Source organism: Danio rerio, chromosome 3 (genome assembly GCF_049306965.1).
Source record: "Danio rerio strain Tuebingen ecotype United States chromosome 3, GRCz12tu, whole genome shotgun sequence".
Classification (NCBI taxonomy): domain Eukaryota; kingdom Metazoa; phylum Chordata; class Actinopteri; order Cypriniformes; family Danionidae; genus Danio; species Danio rerio.
Genome location: NC_133178.1, coordinates 57,538,646 through 57,556,616, shown reverse-complemented (window position 1 = coordinate 57,556,616; position 17,971 = coordinate 57,538,646). Strand labels below are relative to the sequence as shown.

General features: G+C 38.8%; 1 protein-coding gene and 1 long non-coding RNA gene across 5 annotated transcripts in view; both read left to right on the top strand.

Moving 5' to 3' along the window:
- The first annotated feature begins 3,395 nt into the window (after positions 1–3,395).
- Positions 3,396–13,812, top strand: LOC141381304 (uncharacterized). The gene is made up of 3 exons (XR_012401254.1): positions 3,396–6,894; positions 9,076–9,229; positions 12,619–13,812. It is a non-coding gene; the product is annotated as an uncharacterized lncRNA (long non-coding RNA).
- A 2,965-nt stretch (positions 13,813–16,777) lies between these two features.
- Positions 16,778–17,971, top strand: part of rhbdf1a (rhomboid 5 homolog 1a (Drosophila)) — a 97,015-nt gene continuing 95,821 nt past the window's right edge. For 3 of the 4 annotated variants that reach the window (XR_012400654.1, XR_012400653.1, XM_005164335.6), the window contains exon 1: positions 16,778–17,081. The gene's annotated coding sequence lies outside the window, so the exon portion shown is untranslated. 4 annotated transcript variants of the gene reach the window in all.

Genomic DNA, 17,971 nt, shown 5'->3' with positions numbered 1-17,971 from the left:
GCAGTGTTAGGAAAGCTACTCCAGCCTCTGGCTATTAGAAAGTTCAAACATATTGTGGTTGAAATATGAGGTCAGATAATATAATAGAGACGGTGGGAGTGTTGTTTTCTCTGGCATACTCTGCTCTGTTTGCCTCACAGAACCCCTGCTAAATTTAACCTGATATCTTTGTCAGCTGACGTGTGGATCCAGGCGTTACTAATCAGAGCCTCCATAGTTTCTTTGCTGCTTTTCCTTCATACAAAGTTGCCTCTTCTTCTGTCTCCCCCTCCACCACCTCCTTGCTGTCTTATTCAAGTGTTGCTCTCTTCAACACATCACATTTTGCTTTGTGATTCTGTGACACTCCTTTCTGATGGCTCATTTCTGATTTAGAAAGTTGCTATAAAGATGCTGTATTTTCTGTGTCACAACGTCCTGAAATGATGCTCTGTTTAATAAAGCTGCTTCTCTTGTAAGTCAGGGGGGAAGATAGGACATAAACCCTGCAGTGCTAGAAATGTATTCAGTGCTGTCTTATCTTTGGCTGTGCCACTAAAGTGGCTTACAGTTTTAAATGAAACACCTGATGACAGACATTTGAATACACAAACACGTTTACAAATCAATGGCCATCACCTCTGGAAAATAAAGTTGATTCTCACAATTTAACAGAAAAAACATGATTTAAAATGGGGATTAGGTGATATTCAAATCAATTCAGTTTTATTTATACAGCATTCATTCATTTTCTTGTCGGCTTAATCCCTTTATTAAGCCGAGGTCGCCACAGCGGAATGAACCGCCAACTTATCCAGCAAGTTTTTACACAGCGGATGCCCTTCCAGCCGCAACCCATCTCTGGGAAACATCCACACACACACACTCATACACTACGGACAATTTAGCCTACCCAATTCACCTGTACCGCATGTCTTTGGACTGTGGGGGAAACCGGAGCACCCAGAGGAAACCCACACGAAGGTAGGGAGAACATGCAAACTCCACACAGAAACACCAACTGAGCCGAGGTTCAACCCAGCGACCTTCTTGCTGTGAGGCGACAGCACTACCTACTGCGCCACTGCTTCGCCTATTTATAAAGCACTTTTACTAAATTGTCTCAAAGCAGCTTAACATAGTAGTTCTAGTAAACTGAAACTGTTAGTCCAGTTTTCAGAGTTGAAGTTCTGTTTAGTTCAGTTCAGTGTGGTGTAATTTAACTTCTGAAAGACCAAACACTGAAGAGCAAATCCATCGATGTGCAGCTCCACAAGTCCCAAACCAAGCAAGCCAGTGGTGACAGTGGTAAGGCACAACACTTCACCAATTGTGATGTGTTGGCGAGGCGGATCTCAAACGAGCCTACTGTAACAGCCAGGCCAGGGTCTCACCACTCACATTCACCACAATCACTCAGATCACCATGACCTGTATTCTAATTAGCACCGCACCTGCACGTCATCACATCAGTCCAATAAATCCCAGCACTTCGCTCCACTCAGGGTCCAGCCTCGTCTAAAGCCTCTCAACCTCTCCCACAGTCAAGAAATCTAGCACCTTCTAAAAGTATACTTACTGTAACTGTCTTGTTTCTCTGTTATTTCCAGTATCATCGTCTCTTTTTCCTAGTGTGGTTCCCTCCTGGTCTTGTCTGGTTGTTCCCAATCCCTCTGGCTTCATCTCATCCTTCGGTCCCGCCGAATCATCTGGTCCTTATGATCTCTGCTGCAATAGACTTTGCTTGGTCATACCATTTATCTGCCATCCATTTAAATAAACTGTCTTTGTACTCTCAGCTCTGGTCTCCATCTCCTTCTGTGACACTCGTATGGTGCCATGACGAACACGAACTGTTATTACGTGAAATGCTGGATGAAACTACAGTATAACTTTGAATTGTGACATAAGTTTGAACATTGATTGAACCGTCTCACATCTGCAAGTTAACACTGTAGGTGTTCTTGCAATTTAGATTTGATTTCTTTATTAACAGAATTCTTATCAGATGCCTTACATAGAAATTCAAACTTTTTTCCTCAGAATTGCAAATTTCAAGTCAAAGTTGTCTTTTTTAACCAATGTAAACTACCAAACTTGAAACATTCTCAGCATGTTAATGAATATTTTTAAACTCTGGTAAGCAAACATATCTTAAATAGATGAGTTTGCATCATGTCCCTTTTATTTTTGTCAAAATTACTTGCATACTTGGTTAGTTTGAAATAATAATAATTGTATCATAGTGGCTTTGCAATTTGCAAATTCCAAAGATGAATATGCCAATGTGGGAAAATAAGATAATGCTAGACATGTAGGGACGCCAACATGCAACAAAAATTGTACTGAAAATTCCTTACGAGATGCTAGTGGTGTACATCTGGCACAATTCACCTTTAAAGGGGTGGTCCAGGATGATATCATATTTTAAATTTTAGCTGATGTGTAATGTAGCTGTGTGAACATAAACAACATCAACATCGCTTCAATGTAAAAAGCTCAAAGTTCAATGCAAAGGGAGACCTTGGTTTTTACAGAGTTAGCTTAGCAAAGCCTACAATGAACGAATTTTGGGGGCTACAAAAAATACTTTTGGCCCTTGTGAGATCACAAAGGTTCGTTTACCGCACACACACTGCGCAGCTAAGGGCCGTGACCAGAGGTGCTGTAACGTTATAGCAGAGATGAAGCTAAAATGCGTCCAAATGCTGCTGTTTCCACAGAGCTTTGTCTGTTTCTGTATTTGGGCTTCCAAAGGACACGACACAAAGACAGAAGTGCTTACAGTTCAATATTAATTATGTTATATAGATTTATAAAATACACAGCAAGCATGATTTGGCAAAACACAGCTCCAGAATCTCTCCCAGTTCAGTGCTGGATTCGACTAAAATCTCCTCAAAGCAGAAGCTGTGAGCTACAACCAGTAAGTGTTTTTATTTGTTAAAATTGATCATGACATGTGCAGTGTCAAGCGTTAACGGTATGCTGTAGCAACGATTTAAACAATGGGTAAGGCTGTTTTGCATCGCATACGATTTAGCTACAAATTCATATTTATCAGTCAAACCACTATAAACACCACACATACACACTTCTCCTGCGCGTTCGTGTCTCTCTCTGTTTGTGCGCGACTTTGCATTGATTCTCTTTAGACAGCTTTTCCATGCGTTTTACATCTCAGATAATAAAGTCGCTAAAGATATGAGGATGATTTATATTACTTACACCTGCATATTCCGGATATATGTGAAAGATGTCGTGCAACTGTATTAAGTTAAAAAAAAAATACAGGAGAGCTCACCTAATTAGTGTGGCAGAAGAAAAATAAATCAAGGCTCACACAGGTCTCATCCCACATCTTGTGCTTTATTTTTCTGTCACGATATATTACAGAAAGTTCACACATTCATGCACACACATAGACACACGCAATAGTGATGTCTCTTGAAGTAGCCGCACCCCATTTTCACTCGTTACAGACACTATTGTCAGATTTTATTTTTGAGAGCAGGCAGGAGGTTGACTGATTGTTTACACAACAGAAAAGCGCGTGCTGTACGGGTGTGATGTGGAGCCGATCCGCGAATCGCAGCACATTATGACGATGACCAATCAGAGTCACTTGAGAGCGGGCCTTTCAGAGGAACTAGGAAATATATCAGTTGTTTTCATTTTAGCTGAGTAGCATGTATATAATCAAAGTGAGATTTATGAAAAAATAACATGATTTCCTTCAAGTGAAACATGAGCACACATTGCTTTGCATCTTATAAACACAGCCAAGCCTTAAAATTGCATTCTGAACCACCCCTTTAAGTCTGAATCTTTTCTTTTTGAACAAACAAATGAGAGTCTGCTCTCCACATTAATGGAGTGGGTGTGAAATTTCTGCGGCTTTTAAGATTAATATGATCAAGTGTGAAAACTTCCACATGCAGACTTCGTGTTTTCTTTCAATTGTGCATTTGTTTGCACCCAGCTGTACACATTTCCATTGAGCTGCAAGAAACAGGAGGCAAAATTACTTAGTATCAGTAGCCGTAATAGTCCTGCTTTGTTTTGGGTCATCTTGCCAAAAGATAGTGTTTATTCTTTCTTACTCTCACCAACTGGCATTGTGGGATATCTGTGCTTTGCAGTGCTCTCTTCAGCCTGGAAGCAGGATGAAAGGTCCCTCTTGGGAAATAGTCAAATCCTCAGTCAAACTCAATTTCTTTAATTAAAGCTGTAGTAATTTAAAGCTCATTAATGTTTTAAGGGACTCTGGCGGTAAAGTGTGGGAAGGCGTCAGGTGTGGGACGGCTCTGCGGTAGGGAGAGCTCTGGATACTCTGAGGGTGTTTTTTTTCTTCTTTCCAACAGCTGGCAAACATGCTCATGCTTATTCCTTCATCAGTGGGAGGCTCCTAATGGAAGACAAGGTGAAAGCTATTGCAGGAATGTTGGGTCAAACATTAAGTGAAGAGATATGAGGTGAACATGACCAGTCTTATCTGCAATGTCTGTTCTGCTTTAAACAGTTCAAAGTTCATTTATGTAAAATTTATGTTTATTCTTTTAAACTAGACCTACACTGCCTGACCAAAGTCTTGTCGCCTATCCAAGTTTTAGGAACAACAAATAATATCTTGACTTCTAGTTGATCATTTGGTATCAGAAGTGGCTTATATTAAAGGCAAAGGCCTCTAGATTACGCTTATTTTACCAAAATGAAATATGATTATGCCTTGATTGTTAATGCTTTAATTAGGACAGTAAGGTCTGACTTTGCTTAGACAAAAGTCTTGGCACTTAACAGAAATAATGTACAGTCTAGAATATAAAGTTATGGTGCAGTGGAGAAAGAATTAATATTGTGTATGACTCCTATGAGCTTGGAGGACTGCATCCATACATCTCTGCAATGACTCAAATTACTTATTAATAAAGTCATCTGGAATGGCAAAGAAAGTGTTCTTGCAGGACTCCCAGAGTTGTGGCAGAAGAAAAATAATGCAACATCAAGATTTGTTGCATTCATATTTAATACATCCTCCTCCATCTTACCCTAGACATACTCAATAATGTTCATGTCTGGTGACTAGGCTGGCCAATCCTGGAGCATCTTGTCTTTCTTAGCTTGCAGGAACTGATGTGGAGGCTGAAGTATGAGAAGGAGCACTATCCTGCTGAAGAACTTACCCTCTCATGTGGTTTGTAATATAATGGGCAGCACAAATGTTTTGATACCTCGGGCTGTTGATGTTGCCACCCATACTGAATGTAACCTCAAATCATGATTTTTCCTTCACCAATCTTGACTGATTTCTGTGAGAATCTTGGGTTCATGTGGAATCCAGTAGGTTTTCTCCAGTATTTGTGATGATTGAGATGCAGTTCAACAGATGATTTCATTGTCTCATGTCTTCATTGTCTCCTATCGCACTCCTGCAGAAATCATGTTCATGGTTGAGTTAAAGCAGTGAATACCAACCTGTTTAGCAATCTTTTTTAATTTACAGTGTCACTTCATATGATCTCATTGTCACAATGTTTATCACATCTCAGTGTCAAAGTGCATTGTCACACAAATTTGGAAATTCCAATACAGGCAAATTTCTATGCCACAAAAAATGCTTACTGTATTTCTCTGGCTTTGAACAGTCGTTTAATCACTTGGGATAAATTACATAAGTCGGCAAAACATATAGCACACTTCAAGTCGTGCATGTTGTGCCTTTAAATCACATTAGGGTTCATATATTCCACATTTGCATCACAAAATTTTATTGGTAATTTCCAGAGATGGGAAGTAACGAAGATAAAATATTTTGTTACTGTACTTAAGTAGATTTTTTTCTGGTATCAGTACTTTACCCCACTACTTATTTTTTTCACGCTCGTTACTTTCGTTTTCATGTGTTTGGTGCTGCGATCTATATTATTTCTTGTCATTGCGCAATAATATGAGTGCCTTTTTGATGCAAGCAGTCTATTTTTCCTCATTGCGTGCCTGCATGCTACAGTGTGTGACTATCATCGTAGGTGGGCTAGTTTATAAAGATTACTATGAGAAAGACTGGGATGACTACGCAGATGTGAAGGTGTCGACGAATTTAACATGACTGATGCTGCCCTGTTTACACGGTAATAAGAAACCTTTTGCTCGATTGGTTCAGGCCAACAACAGAGACACATTCCAGTTCAAAAGCATGCCGTTTAAATGCTCAAGTCTTTTGTCCACTTTCGATCCTACTCCACAGGCTTTCAATGTAATACTGCGAAAAATAGTGCTTTTTGTAAAGATTTGTACATTTAGTAACAAAAAAATCAAACACTTTATAAAAAATGTATGCACTGCGGTTTATTTCCTTTATTTCTGGGTTATGTATAAGAGCTGCTCTTTGAAGAAATAAGCAGCTTTAGCCTAATACAAAAAAAAAAAGAAAAAGTTTGCAGTCAAATTTGATAAGAATTTATTTTAGCAACAAAAAAAAAAACTACATATTTTGAACAGAATTCAGAGTAAAATGTAAGACATTATTTATGAAGATAGATGGGGCGGGCCTACAGAACTACTTTAAAGAGTATGAACATGAATGGCAGCTGATGTTTTCGATCTAACAGCCGAAAAACTACATGTTGAATGCTGCAAGTTTGTATCAGGATGATGATACATAAGCCGCATTATTAAGTAATGTTAGGCTATAATTATATAATTTGGCAAGAAACATTTTACATAAAAACTGCAAATGTCAGTTATTTAATATTAATGTATCAATAGGATGTGAGGACTAGTTACCTACCTATCCTCACTCATTATCCTTCAGCTTCATCCCAGATTTATCAGAGGTTGCCACAGCAGAATGAACTGCCAATTATTCCAGCATATTTTTAACACAGCGGATTCCACTTCAGCTGCAATCCAGTACTGGTAAACACCCATACACACTCACATTTACACACACACTTATACATTACTGCCAATTTAGTTACCTATTGTTCACCTATACGAATGTCTTTGGACTGTAATTGAAACTGTACGTTTTTGAGACTGTGCTTCTTTACTTTTACTAAAGTACAAACTTGTAGTCAGTACTTCTACTTTTACCAGAGTCATTTTAAATGTGAGTATATGTAATTCTACTTAAGTAAAGGATGTGTGTTCTTTTGCCGTCTTTGGTGATTTCGGGCCCTATCACACACCCGGCGCAGTGTGGCGCAAGGCGCGGCGCAATAGTCTTTTGGTAGTTTCAGCTTGGCGCCAGAGTCGTTTTGAGGCGTTGCGCTACGCTGTTTAAATAGCAAATGCATTAGCACTCATTTGTGCGCCCATAGGTGTTCTGGTCTAAAAAGGAAGGCGTTCTGAGGCGGACCGCTGGCGCGTCGCTATTTTGAGAAACTATAATAGATTTTTCATTAGACCAAAACTAACCCGGTCTAAACTCCGGCGCAGAGTTGCGCCTCGCTTACACACTGCTTAATACGCACAAGAGAGCAATAGGCAAATATCTTTACATATGAAAAAATGTAAATATTAAGGATATATATAGGATATAATAAGAATAGATATAGAATATAAATATAAAGGATTAAAATATTACAAAACATATTATTTTCTAGCCTACATAAATATGAAAAATCACTGCTTTTATGTCTTCTTCATCTCGGGAGGCTTTTTCAGTTCATTCATAACAATTTGCTTTTGTATAATGTTATTATTATTAGCAGTATTATTTATTATATCCATATTTATATTTGTTTTATTAAAAACAAGCTTAGATTTGCCCACCTGTCAGGTTTTAGACCATTTGGGGCACAGCATGTGTTTTAGGATATAACTCAGGTTTTTGAGCACATTTTGTTATTATTGATCATTTATTTGTTTGCTGGAAATTATAACTGAATTTAGAAATAGTTTTGAAACGAATACTTGCGCATAACAAACAAAATTATTTATTTATAGACTAATTGATGTCTGTGTGTAAAGGTTTCCCTATCCAAGAGCGAATGTGAAAGTAGTTACATTATCTCTCATTCTCACGCAGTAGATGCTCTGTTTAACAGTTTTCTGTTAAAAAAATGTTAACTGTTTGCTAGTGAAATGCTCATTTTTTCCTCTTAGACTTACTTTGCGTCCAGTAAATAGCGAATGCGCTCTTGGCGCGATGCAGCTGGCTCTTAAAGGGAATAGGAGATGAGACTCTAATTGGTTTATTCTCAAAACACACCTATAACTCATTAGGAAAATAAACTCAACCCTTTTAGACCATGCGCCATGGCGCAAAGCAGGTTTTCCCATCCTTAAATTAGCAAAAACGCGTTCTGACACGCCTGAAAGTGTTTGCGCCCTGCGTTTTGCGCTCTGCGCATGGACCGTCAAAATAGAGCCCTTCATGTTTTGTCATGTGAAAAGGGTTATTTATTGGGCAGCCGATGGCTAGTTCCTCTTACTGAGTTCCTTTAACTACCCCTTGCAAAAGCCCCTAATAATGACCGAATTGTTTTATTTCAGAGGCTGAACGAAATTAATTTTCTCCTCCGGGCCTCTCCTGACATGTGGCTGCTGAAGACTATTTAACCACTATATCGACTGACCACAGTATGTGCACTGACACAAAAGACCCCTCTCTTCTGTGTTGTGCTTCTGATAACAGCCTCCTTGACCGCAGTCTTTAGACAGCCGCAATTAAGCAGGAAGACATGTCTGGACTTTACCGATCCTGTGCTTATCTGTCTCAGGAAGAGGAGGTCTGTTTAACTGACATGTTTTCTTTAACCTGCTGTTTGAATCTCACAGTGATGCTAATAGGTTTTTATATGCCTGAGGTTAAAAATGAATAACGTCAACATTTATTCACCCACATCACAAACCTGTATACGTTGTTTCTTTACAATGAAAATCAGGGAAATCTACAAGAAAACTTATAACTATATAAATGAAAATATACATTCATTATTAAACTATACAAAATTAGCTTGTTCCGGAGATGCAAAACATAAGTTTGCTGGGAATTCACAATGAGCTCATTTAAAAAAAATGTGTATTACAAGATTTGGTTAGACAAACTGGTGAATGTGGAATGTGAACGCCTGTTCTTGTGTGCGATTGCAGCTTTACCGTAATGACATGGTTTGATGGTGGTTGTGTGTGAGGGGAAAAAATAGAGGCTGAAGTGGACCAGAGGCTGTTGCATCAGCAGTGATTCTCTGAGGGACTGCAGAGCTGCCTGACACATGAGGAAAAAACAGACTCACAGGATATTGCGGTAAACAATTGATCCTTTTGCCTTCCTATACTCACAGTGATCAGATCTGTTTTGCATAACCTAAAACCAAAATTAAAGTATCGACAAACAGTAAAAAATTAGCATCTTTGACGGTAATGCCGATTAAAAGTCACTGATTGACATGTAATGATTTCATTATGCTTCAAGCTAAGCTACTGAACACTGACCTTACGCTACTGCTTTAGTTAATCCACCCCCTTTATTTATTTATTCACGCTGTTAGTGTGGTTCAATTAAGTAAGTGTGAGCCTTTCACACCTTGGTGCACAGCAAACAAACACAATGTGAACATTATTCTAAATACAACTACAAACTAATTCTGGCCCACGCTAACAAAAATAAGCACATATGACCAGGAAAAAAAATCCTGCATCATACCTGATTTTTAGGTGTCATCGTAGCGATTCTGCTAATTACAGATCATTACAGACTTTAGAAACATATTTCTTTGCAGCAGAACTACATTACCTGAAATCTTCAATCCTAGAGCAACAAATAAATAACTTGCCTTCTAGCTGATCATTTGGAAAAGCGGCAGAAGGTAGATTTTTCCAATGATCTGTTGAACTGCATCTCAATCATCACGAATACTGCAGAAGACCTACTGGAACCCACATGGACCCAAGATTCTTAGAGAAATCAGTCAAGTTTGGTGAAGGAAAAATCATGGTTTGGGGTTACATTCTGTATGGGGGTGTGCGAGAGATTTGCAGAGTGGATGGCAACATCAACAGCATAAGGTATCAAGACATTGGTGCTGCCCATTACATTACAAACCACAGGAGAGGGTAAATTCTTCAGCAGGATACAACAAAGCCACATCAAAGTTCTCGAAAGCAAAGAAGTTCAAGGTGCTCCAGGATTGGCCAGCCCAGTCACCGGAGAAGAATGTTATTGAGCATGTCTGGTGAAAGATGGAGGAGGCATTGAAGGTGAATCCAAAAAATCTTGATGAACTCTGGGAGTCCGGCAAGAACACTTTCTTTGCCATTCCAGATGACTTTATTAATAAGTTATTTGACTATTTGACATTGCAGAGATGTAATGATGGAGTCATCCAAGCTCATGGGAGTCATACACAATATTAATCCTTTCTCCACTGCAGCATGACTTTATATTCTAGACTGTACATTATTTCTGTTAAGTGACAAGACTTTTGTATATATTTGTACATATTTTTTTTGGTAAAATAAGCGTCATCTAGAGGCCTTTGCCTTTCATATAAGCCACTTCTGATACCAAATGATTAACTAGAAGTCAAGATATTATTTGTTGTTCCTAAAACTTGGATAGGCGTTATTGTGTGTAATTAACTCTGACTTTCCACATTTTGTAAATTCTTGATGAGTTCTTAACTAATAAAAGCAATACTATCACATGTACACAACATGTCAAACAATGCCAAAACCCTGATTTAGCTGTTTATTTGACAGTGTGAGCACTGAACTAATAATTTTTATAATTTATATTTATAAAAATATATAATTTATAATAAAAATTATTTTTTGGGGTCAGACCAAAAAAACTAAAGTACAACTGTAAACACTTTTTAGGTGCATGAAAACCTGTAATGAGTGCTTTGCATATGCAAAACATGGCAAATACAGTGAGAAGTAATCTGTGAATTACATTTGTCTGCATGTCAACTGCTTATTAAATTAATTAGTAAACAGAGAGCAGAGATGTTGAAACTGGAAATTGACACTGAAGTGGAGGTAATTTTTTGAAAAAATAAAACCAAATAAACCACACATAAGATGACTTGACCAGATGCACAAGAATCTTGGACGAAGCCCATTTCAATTCCGCATACAGATGTTTACTCCAACTTTATACTTGTAATCTAACGATGACGTAATTGGCTAGACTGCATCTAGTGCTAATGGAAACTAACAAAAACATATGCTTAACTCAAAGTTTTCTTTTTATTGAAATGGAGAAAACATCACAGCAATTTAAAATGACCCAAGGCCCATGTCAAAGCTGATCCAATTTGAGTTTTTCAATTTCAGGAACTGAAGGAATAACAAGTCTGGATACATGCATCCTGACATGTTTTACTAATTTGTTCAGTTCCAGGAATTTGCCAAAAGGTGGCTTTTATGCATTTGACAATTCAATTTTGTTACTGCCAGATTTAGTCTATTTTCCAACTAACACTTTATCTCATGCATAATCCTTCTTCTCAATCTCTGAATGTAGATGTCTGAAGAGTATCAAGTTGTCGTTTCCTATATCTCCTTTCTTTTTGCCCTCGGTAAAATGTAACCTCTTCCGAACTGAGATTTGCTTCAGCAGTTTTCTGGATGGTTAACACCAGAGGAAATCCTTTATGGCTCGTCAAACTCTGTCGAATACAGGTCTTGAGCTTAGGTCTTTTATCTGTGACTGATTGATGGGGTTTCGGCAGAGCCTGAGTGCTCTCCCAGCTACAGTGCAGTTTAATCGGAGGCCGTGTCCTGCTCTCGGCCCTCCTCCTCAGCCTCTTCTGTGACCCATAGGAGTATTTTAGAATCTATTCGCTACTACTGGTCCATGCTAGAGCAATTAGAGGTTCCCCCGTGAGTCTCATATATTACAATAAGCGGTGTTGGGCTCGCATATTTGGGTTTTGTCTGGATTATTTTCATTTTAAAATGCTTATTTCACCCAAGAATGATGATTTACCGTCATCTTTTAAAAAAAAAACATAAACGGAATGTTCTGCAGAATGTCAAAGCTGCTCTTTTTCATGAGAAAATTGATAGTATTTTACATTTCAAGGTCCAAAACAAAGTGTAGAAATTCTGAATTAATTCTGTGGCACTTGTAATCTGATGAACCTAAATTCTTTGTAATACCAAGCATAAACAGGGCTTAAAGCTACAGCTCCTCTAAGGGTTAGTGTTTGTCAATAAACTCACTGATACCGGTCATACTCCCATTGGATAAAGCCACAATCTGGCAGAAAAGATAAAGTCTTAAAGAGAATCTTCTATGGCCAGGAGCGGAATTGAAGCTAATGCCAAACTGCAATATCCTGAGAAACCTACCTGGATCGTGCACTTGTCATCACCATGTAAATACAGAGCCTGTCAGCAAATAAATCTTTCCACTCACCGGCTTCCGAATACTATATTGCACAAAAACAGATATGAAAGTTCTCATGCTGGAAATTGAGGCTATTATTTGATTAAATTAATATTAACAAATGTATTAAGTTTGGAACTAAAAATTATACTCATAAAAGCACTACAATGTGTGATAAATTCACTTATAGAATTATAAATGTATTGTTTTTATGTTCCAGAAGATAAATGCTGGTAAAATACATATTTGTGATGTCATTTACAATTGGAAAAATTTTTTTCATGATTTTATGTGGACAGACAATCAGGTCATAAGGCCATGAGGATGACTGAACACGCAAGCCTTGCAGCCACGCTGGAAAGTCCCTGAAGGCAAATACGGGAAGAATCTCAACAATGTCCAATGAGAAAAAGGAATGCTATGCGTGTCAGTGCAGTCTCTTTGTGCTGAGTTTGAACTCTGCACTCTAAGCAGGAACCTGTGGCCCAAATTAATGACAACTCTGCTTTACTCTGCTTTTTAGGAACTAAGCGGGAACTCACTTTAGAATAGATCCAAAATGACAAACAAGGACAAGCAAACACTTCTTTGTTGCGTTATTCTTCTTTGCTTTTTTTGTGTTAACAAGTACTCATTAAAAGTCGCAACTTTGGTGTGTCTGTGGATTTTATTAATGCTCCTGCGATTAATCATTTACCAAATCCATTGAAGATTGTGTGAATATACTGTAATAAATCCTGCTGATAAGTTTTTAGTTTATACACTTGCATGATTTTATAGTCCCTGGGTGGCTTTCGTAGTTTAATATCATAATCGAATTAGACAAGCTCCTATGCATGGGGATACATTAACTTTCACAGGGCTGTAAGTGCAATATGAAAAACTCTCAGTTAAATGAGGTGTGTAACATGCTATTTTGCTGCAGAAATAATGTATTACACTTTTACATGAATCTAGATAGGACCAGACTTGCTTGTAAATTACATCAATGGACTGTCAAATAAAAAATAAAGAAATGGAATGAATATTGTACTGCGATTTTAAAATTGTATATGAAGCAAAGCCAAAAAAAATCAACAGTGGGTTTGCGCAGTTAAATCTCCAATAGTCCAACTGCTCATTAGCTCAAATTTCTTATCAGTCATTCACATGGCAGCAACACAATGCATTTAGGCATGTAGACATGGTCAAGACAATCTGCTACAGTTCAAACTGAGCATCAGAATTAGGAAGAAAGGAGATTTAAAGGACTTAAACATGGCATGATTGTTGGATTTTCATGCACAACCATCTCTAGGATTTAGAGAAAATGGTCGAAAAATGGAGAATGGCCAGATGGAGAATGGCCAGACAGGTTCCAGCTGATAGAAAGGCAACCGTAATTCATATAACCACTCGGTACAACCAAGGTATTGAGAAGATTATCTCTGAAAGCTATGAACCTTGAGGCAGATGGGCTACAGCAGCAGAAGACCACACCGGGTGCCACTCCTGTCAGCTAAAAACAGGAAACTGAGGCTACAATTCACACAGGCTCACCAAAATTGACAATAGAAGATTGGAAAAACATTGTCTGGTCTGACGAGTCTCAAGTCTGCTGCAACATTCAGATGGTAGGGTCAGAATTTGGCATCAATAACATGAGAGCATGGATCCAACCTGCTATCCATCAATGGTTCAGGCTGGTGGTGGTGGTGTAATGGTGTGGGGGATATTTTCTTGGCACACTTTGGGCCCATTAGTACCAGTTGAGCATCATACAATTGAACACCTAAGCCTATCTGAGTATTGATTCTGACCATGTCTATTCCTTTTTGATCACAGTGAACTCATTTTCTGATGGCTACTTCCAATAAGATAACGCGCCATGACATAAAGCCTGAATCATCTCGGACTGGTTTCTTGAACGTGACACGTTGTGGTTGAACTGTTTCTTTAATATCAAAACAGGACAATCTCTGTGAAAATGTTTTCGTTTACGTGCACAAAATAGGTAGAGAACAATCAAAACTCTGATTATTTCAGAAACAGTTTTTTGTATGTTTATAAAACAAATCAGTTGACTGTCTATGGAGAAAAATGTGAGCCTCTCACCGGCAATAATGTCAGAGACCAAATCTGTCAGAAGCTGTGCTGTTGTATGTTATGAATTTTGTGTAAGAGCTTACCAAATATATTACCCTACATGAAAGTTCCCACAGTAAAGAGAAAATAGGCTTGTTGGAATTCATGCTTGCTAATTGTGGCATGTATCTCACATGCAGACATGCACACATAAATAAACAGCAAGCAATAAAGGCATTTACGTGCAGTGGGGAATTGTATGTACTGTATACTGTTTATTGTACAATATGTACATTGTATGTGTGTGTATGCAAACACAATGCCCGACATTACCAGCTAATTATGTCTAAACCAGAAGCGCATAGTAGAAAAGTAATCTGACTGTACTTTGCATTATAAATGAAAATATTCTTCCTTTAAATATGACATTTAACCACAGTTTCATCAGCTGCTCAGATGGATGGAGTCCATGGAGACTCTTATGTTGGCTGATGGCGGTTCGGTTAATGGGGAGAGATCAACACTAATGGATAGGACTTTTTTTTTTTGGATGATGTGTACAACAAGAAAATCTGAAACAACTAGTTTCTTTATATGTTGTGATTATAAAATAATGAGTGGGTAGATTTGTACCATTACAAGCTAGTTGTTTTCACACATTGCAGCCCCACGACTGTGTTCAAACACTTTAAAAAAAGTGAATTTGCATAATTGGCTCTCTTTAAAATAGAGCATTTTGTACAAACAGCAGAAACAGCACACAGTGCTCACTGAGGTCCATGTTTAACTGATGTACAGCCATATTTCATTCACCCCAAACAAAAAAATATTTACATATTCTGTCTCATATAAAGCACGAGGGTGACGCAGTAGGTAGTGCTGTCGCCTCACAGCAAGAAGGTCGCTGGTTCAATCCTTGGCTCAGGCGTTTCTGGAGGGGCATCCGCTGCGTGAAAATGTGCTGGATAAGTTGGCGGTTCATTACGCTGTGGCAACCCCGCATTAATAAAGTGTCTAAGCCGACAAGAAAATGAATGAATGAATGAATAAAGCACACAGTTTTAAGTAGCTGCTTGAAGTCACATCCACACATACACGGGTATATTTATAAATTCGGTTTTCCCTGCTTTTGTTTTTCAAAGAAAATCTCTGTCCACATAAAAATGCACTGTGATGCATGTTACGCCAAACCAACAGGTGGTGATAATGACACTTTTATGGTACAGTAGGTTCACACCAAATGGGGAACTAAGTATTTTACATGAGGAAATTCCATTCAAATCAAAACGTGAAAACAGAGGTGGATTACTGTCCTGCGGGCGAACAACATAAAACATGCAATGTGTTAGCTGTGATTGTGTGGTTGAAAATCGATAAAAATAAGTGACAATTCAAACCGGTAGAAATGTTGAATGAATCGCAATGATTATGTTTAACAGAGGGGTCACTGTGTTTAAAGGCGCAAACTCGCTTTACCTGCACACCAGCAGCGAGCAAGAACTGGGGCAGCAGCTATAATGCCAGCGGTAAAGTGCGCCAGACAAACACAAACCGTGTGCAAATACTGCTAAAAGACGTTTACTAACAGAACACAGAATACGATGCACATAAAGCATCAGCACAGTGAAAAACCACTGTCACAGACGTCTGTACGCAAAAAAAAAAAAACTGTTAGTAAGCCAAACCCTGCTGACCAGGGGCCTCATGTTTCAACGCTGCGTACGCACAAAAACTTTGTGTACGCCAGGTTTCACGCTCAGAATCGCTCACATTTGGACTTACTAACGATGAAATGAACGTGAGAATGTGCGTTGTTCCACGCCAACTTCTTGCCTGGCGTATGCACATTTCTTGTGCGTGTCTGTTTTATTTCAAAATTGATTGTTGGGGGAATCCCTTATTATGATGGGCATATCCCTTATTTTCACATCCCAATGTTGACAGGTATGGAAATAGCATCACTATGGTAATATTCAATAAAATAAACTGCTCTTTAAAACAGAAAAAAAACGAAAAAAAATGTCTTGAGGTCTGAACTTCTAATCACGTGCTCATCCACACCCCCTTATCTAAACACATTTCCATAACAACAGCAGTCAACACATCGGACTGTCTGTTAATATTAAATTCATACATCAACCAAACAACTAGTTTCATGCTGTAATAACAGTCTTTAACACAAACTCGGGTGTCTTCTGTTTTACAACGCACGCCGAACACTTGGCTGCTTAGTCATGGGCATGGAAGCACACTCACACACACACATACGCTGTACGAGTCTCTGCGCCTCCCAGTGTGTGTACGCGCACCAATCGGCCACGCACTTGACCGACTCTCTGTCGACACGGGCGGGGCTCCGTGTTTGTGAAACTGAATTACCGGCAGACCACAACTAACTTACACTGAGCCGATCGCTTCTGCTCGGTGTGTGTGTGTCGTGCGCGCGTGGGAATGTACTCGCTTCTGCGTGGGGACAATCTTATGAACTGCTCTGCGATGTCTTAACATTGGATTTTATCAGCGAGAGCCTCAAGACGGAGAGACTTTGACATCTGCAGCTGTTTATTTTCTTGCGCCGCTTTAACGTTGGACAAAATGAAATAAATATACACACCCTCGATTTCATTTCTTCATAGGGTCCTGGAGACTTCAGCTGTTCGTTTTCCCTCTTCACGAAGTGCTTGAGAATCGAGTAAGGGTAGGTGATCAATTTTGCTGTACGTTTCGTTTTCAGCCTGTGTGTATGTTAATGTACGCCAATGCAACACCGGTGCGTCGTGAGATCAGATCGATGGATCTTTTACACAATTTTAAAGAACATACATTCATTATGTCGTTGGTGTACATCAACACTAAATTATTTAAAGGATGTACAACGCTTAAATACCAGGAATTTAACTTGAGCATGGTGTTTTTTTAGTCACGAGACGTTGGCATGTCGTGGAGCCGCGTGTGATGTTCCGCGTTTACGACTTCAGCCTTCATATATGCGCTCCGGTTTACTTGATATAACATATGCTTCATCGCCCTGTCCAGTGTTATTACAAACCTCTCGGTGGTTTTGCTGGCTCATATGTCTGTCAGACGCTTCATTTGCTGCCAGAGAGCATGGAAGTCCATATGGAGCGCTATGTGAGATACAATTACAGCGATAGTGTTTTCTGTAAATTCTTGAGTAATAGCAAGTCACTTAACGTTAGCTGGTTATTTCAACGGTGATGTGATGACGTCAGCGCGACGGTTAATCATGCTCCGCCTCCTCGGTGAATTTTATCAGCTGATTATTACCTGTGTTTCAAATGTGTCGCACATTAGATGCTGCTATCATCTGTGTTGCTCTTTTTTTTCTGGTAAAACCGTCCCACCGCAAGATTTTGAGTACTCAAAATAGACAAATAAATAACTTTTTAATTGATTTATCAATTTCAATTAAGAGGTTGATGTTGGTTTATTATTATCATTTGATGGATATAATAAAAGTGTTCAACTCCTTTCTCTATTTTTTTGCTCAAACTGCGGTACATGTACCACTAGTGGTGCGCAGGCTTACTTCTAGTGGTACGCAGAGGAATCACTGAGTAATGAGTT